Source organism: Gorilla gorilla, chromosome 16 (genome assembly GCF_029281585.2).
Source record: "Gorilla gorilla gorilla isolate KB3781 chromosome 16, NHGRI_mGorGor1-v2.1_pri, whole genome shotgun sequence".
NCBI classification, from domain to species: Eukaryota; Metazoa; Chordata; class Mammalia; order Primates; family Hominidae; genus Gorilla; species Gorilla gorilla.
The window spans coordinates 69,314,678-69,319,645 of NC_073240.2; the positions used below are offsets into that span (position 1 = coordinate 69,314,678).

A 4,968-nucleotide genomic window follows, 5' to 3' on the forward strand; every position below is an offset into this window, starting at 1 on the left:
AAATCGAAACCAGAAGAAAGAGCTAAAAGAATTGAAAGTTGGTGCCATTAGGGAAGGAACCAATGATGGGGGCAGGAGATGACAGTTTTTCATGAATTTTCATAAAAGAGAAGATATCAGCCAGGCATGGTGGCTTATGACTAGTCTCAGCTACTCAGGAGGCTGAAGTGGGAGGATTGATTAAGCCCAGGAGTTCGAGGTTTCAGTGAGCTATGATTACTCCACTGCACTCTAGCCACAGAGTGAGACCCCAGCTCTGAGACCAATTAAAATAGACAAAAAATATATAAGAAAATATCCATGTATATCGTTACGTAGAAGTTTGGTACTCACTATTTGTTACAGCTATATTCTGATTATCTTTTGTTGTAAAACAAATTACAAAACATAGTGGCTTGAACCATTGCCTTTTAATTATATCTCATTGTTCTGTGGGCCAAGAAATTCAGGCAGAGTTCGAATCAGCAGTTCTGTGTTCGGCGTGAAGTTGGCAGAGGTTACTCAGTAGCAGTCAGCCGGGTGATGGGCTATCAGCAGGTCTAGGATGGTCTCATTCACATATGCATCTGACATCTTGGCAGGGCAAGTTGGCAGACTGGGCTCAGTTTGGACTGTTGGTCTGAGCATCTACACATGCCCTTTCCAGTACTGGAGGTCTCAAGGACATTCAATATAGGAAGGACTTCTTCTATCATGGCTCAGGGCTCCCAGAGACAGTGAGGGCCAGGTGAAATTCTCAAGGTTTCTTATGGCTTAGCCTCAGAAGCCCCAGTCCATCACTTCTACCATGTTCTGCTCAAACAGGTCCCTAAAGCCTGTCCAGCTTCAAGAAGAGAGGAATTTGACTCAGTGCAGTAGCAAATAATTGGTGGCATCTTTAATTTCCACATCTACCTTGCTCCTTCTAAGGATTTGAGGTAGTTTATATTATTTTTTAAGCAATAAAACAATTAAAAATGTTTTTACAATATTAGGAATTTAGAAAATGTGTTCTGGCCCCTGCATATCTTTTTGTCTGTTCTTGCTTATGTCACTGATTAAGACCTGCTGTGCAGTGATGAATAAAAGTGGCAGTGCAACCATGCTGGTCTCATTCTTGATTTCAGAGGGAAAGCGTTCCACATGGTACTCCAAGTATCACATCTGCGGTAGGATTTTTGTAGGTACCCTTTTATCAGCTTAATAAAGTTTATTTCTGGCCGGGTGTGATGGCTCATGCCTGTAATCTCAGCACTTTGGGAGGCCAAGGTGGAAGGATTGCTTGAGCCTAGGAGTTCAAGACCAGCCTGGACAACATAGTGAGACCCCGTCTCTAAAAAAATTTTTTTAAATTAGCCAGGCATGGTGGCACACTCCTGTGGTCCCAGCTTCTAGGAAGGCTGAGGCAGGAGGATCACTTGAGTCCAGGAAATCAAGGCTACAGTGAGCTCTGATTTTATCAATGCACTCTAGCCTGGGCAACAGAGCAAGACTTTGAATAAAGAAAGAATAAAAGAAAGAGAGAGAGAAAGAAGAAAGGAGGAAAGAAAGAAAGAGAAGGGAGGAATGAAGGAAGGAAGGAAGGAAAGAAAGAGAAAGAAAGAAAAAGAAAGAAAGGAAAAGGAAGAAAGAAAGAAAAAGAGAGAGGAAGAAAGAGAGGAAGAACGAGAGACAGGAAGAAAGAGAGAGAGGGAGGAAGGAAGGAAGGAAAGGAAGGAAGGAAGGAGAGAAAGAGAGAAAAAAGAAAGTTTATTTATATTCCTAGTTTGCGTTCCTGAATTTGTAGCACTATTTTTGAAAATAATGTGCTTATATGATATTTTGGTTAAATAAAAATTAAAAATGAAAGATGACTTTGGTAGCCATGTGGAGGAAGAACACAAATGATGAGTTTAGAGGTGGGGAGGCTGGGGGAGACCAGGGGATGTCTGGGGGGAGGGCAGCAAGCCAGGGCCTGTGGAGAAGACTTTTTGGTGGGAGGGGTGCCAAGGCAGGAACTGAGTGAGGAGCTGCAGGTCTGAGTCCCCAGGAGACTCACATGTCGGGGGACTGAAGGGTCATATGAGGACAGCAACACCACAGGGCAGGAGAGGCAGGCATCCCGGGCTGGCCACGAATGAGATGTGGGGTGTGGAGGCTTAGTCCCGCCTTGGCTGCTGCTGCTGCGGTGGCCGGGTGGGCCCCTCCAGTCATCTCTCTGACCATCACTCAGGCACCTTCATGACAGCTGGGGAAGGGGCCCAGGGTTTCTGTGGCAATAGGGCAAAAAATCCCAGAAGAGGAGAAAGAAAACCACGAAATCAAATCTGGCTCTGAAATAAAAATAGCCAGTAGTTGAGAATTTTAAGAAAGGAAAAACAAAAACAGTGTTGGTATATGAGTCACACTGACTTCTCCCAATTACCAGCTTTTAGGCTCCAAATAAAGCTTTCAACGGAGGAGCCTTGGAATGTCAGTGGTGGTGAGGACGCAGAGCTCCGACCCCTCCTGCCAACCTTACGTCTGGCGCTCTCCTATGGGAACAGTCATCCTTCCTGCTCAGAGCTGTATGCCTCCTTTGGCATATGGAGCCAGGAGACCTGGCCCAAACTACACCCCTCTTTGGGCCTCAGTTTCCCCCTTGGCAAAGCAAAGAGCCTGGACTGATTTTCATCTTTGACATGGCTGTTGTGCTCAAATATGGCTGAGTGCTCAAAGAGCACTCAGTCAGGACTGAGGACAAGACAAATGGCAGGAATATTCCAGACCCTCTGTCAGTTTCAGGCCTGTGAGCATCAGGTGAGTCCACCCTGCTGAGCGCAACTGTCATGTAAAGTCACAACTGTCATGTAAAGTCACAAATGCCATGTTCCATCATAGACACTGACCTCAGGACCAAAGTCCTGTGGGATCCCATTCCATAGAGCAATGCACAGAGACCCTGATGCACAGCAGGCTCAGGAGTTGCCAACACTTACTGATGAGGGGCACGGGCATAATGGCTGAGAGGCTCCTGGCAGCCTGCAGCTGGACGGCCAGGGTTTGAATTCCGCCTCTAGCTCTTACCAGATGAGTGACGTTGAGCAGGGTCCCACAGGAAATGGATGTTTGAGCAGAGTTTGCAGGAGGGGCTGTTTACAGAGGTGTGTGCAGAACCCACAAAGCATGGGGCAGCCCCAGAAGGCTGTGCAACCTCTGGGACTGGAGGGGTCAGGAGCAAGGGCAAGGGGCATGTGAAGAAAGTGGTGGCAGCTAGAGCCCTGGGAGAGGGGCCGAAGGTGGGACCTGTGGCCAGGGGAAGAGGAAAGCAGCTCTGCTAAAACCAAGGCTGGCAGGAAGGAAGCTGGGCAAATACTCTGATCCCCTGTACTCCTGCCAATGCCCCTGTGGGCTGAGTCCAACTAGAAGCCAGAGGACAAGGCAGTGGGTAAAGTTGAGGGCAGAGATCAGCCCTCAGGGCACAGAGCAGGGAGGAGAAAGGTGGAGGGTGAGTCTGGAGGGCAAAGACCAGCACATGTGAACTTTCTGGGCCTCCGTTTCCTGATTTGTAAAATGGTGATGATAACAACACCCATGGCATAGTATTATTGCCAGAATAAATCTCTCTCTCTCTCTCACTCTCTCTCTCTCTCTAGCTCTAGCTCTCTATCTATCCACTTATCTGTCTATCTATCCAGTACTTACAACAGTGCCTGGCACACAGGCGTAATGTATAAATGTCTGCTATCTTACCTATGTTATTACCATGCTCCTGCTCGCATTTGTTCCCTTCCTCCGGGCACCCAAGTTTTCATCTTCCCTTTTACCCCGATGTGCTTCCTGTCAGCTGGCTCTTGGGAAGGGTCTATTAATCAGCTGCCACTAAGGTATACATAACTGATCATGTCTTCAGGAGCTACCTCTGCCTGGGAGCACTTGCATTTTACAGGAAATGCTGCATCTTCCTTAGGGCGTGAAGTTCTGATGGTGGAACCTCAGGTCTTTTGTTGCTGTTGAAATTACAGGTGAGTGGTCTCTTCTTCCTGCATTGAATAATAATAACCAGTGGGGAAGACACTGGGGAGTAGGCAGGCTTCTGTAGTGCAGAGAGTGGCCCCTGCCCAGGGACAGAGCCATGAGCCTCTGATAGGAAGAGGTGGTTAAGCCCCAGCCACTTGCCAACTTTGCCAACTTGCCAACTCTGGAGAAGCCAGCTCTGACCCTGAGCCTGGAAGAGGGGTCCTCTGCCCCTCAAAACTGGGGCAGAGCCCCTTCAGGGGCCCAGATAGGGAGGTGCTCAGAGAGGGGTAACATGGCCCCAGGTTCCCCAGGAGGCTGGTGATGAGTCTGGGATTTGAACCAGGAGGCCTGACCCCCAGGCCAGGGTCCTTCTTTCCCCTGCCCCCATCCCACCCTTCTCTGCTCTGGAGTACACACCCTTGAGTGGCCGGAGACATCCCTGGGCAGCTGTCTGACCTCACAGTTGGCCCTGGAGCAGCTCAGCCTTTCAGCCAGGGGGAAATGTGTGTCCCAGAGAGTGACCCATGCTGAGTGTGGATTGTTCATGCTGCTGAAGCCCCTCCATCCTCGGTTCTGTCTGGCAGTTATGGCCTCTCTCCTTGGCAAGGTGGCTGTGGCCATGACTCTCTCCTCATTCCCATCTATGGAACTGCCCCTCAAGTGAGGTTTCAGTTGACCTCAGAATGGCCTTCTCTCCACCCCACAGCCTGAGAGTTCTCCAGGTCATTGGTCATATGCTCTGGGACACACATGTGAGCTGATTGTTTATGCAGTGTTTGCTCACAATAGCAACAAGCACCCCTTCTTCTGCAGCCCGTTGATGGCAAGATGCTGTCACACAGGAGGGGCTACAAAGTAGCTGGCAGCAGAAAGCGTCCACAAAACAAGCTTGGGCTAGTGAAAGCATCTGGCAAACAAGCTCAGACTCAAGCAATCATCATAAAAAGAAAAGAAAAGAAAAAAAAAAGCTCAGGCTCAAGCTCTTTCCTCTCAGCTCATGACTCATTTGCA

At 48.7% G+C, this 4,968-nt stretch overlaps 1 long non-coding RNA gene across 1 annotated transcript; it reads right to left on the minus strand.

Annotated features, from left to right (window-relative positions):
* Positions 1–841: 841 nt before the first annotated feature.
* On the minus strand, positions 842–4,675 carry LOC129526871 (uncharacterized). Its single transcript, XR_008671683.2, has 3 exons — positions 4,375–4,675; positions 3,691–3,980; positions 842–2,228 (listed from the first exon to the last, which is right to left on the minus strand). It is a non-coding gene; the product is annotated as an uncharacterized lncRNA (long non-coding RNA).
* Between the last annotated feature and the right edge of the window lie 293 nt (positions 4,676–4,968).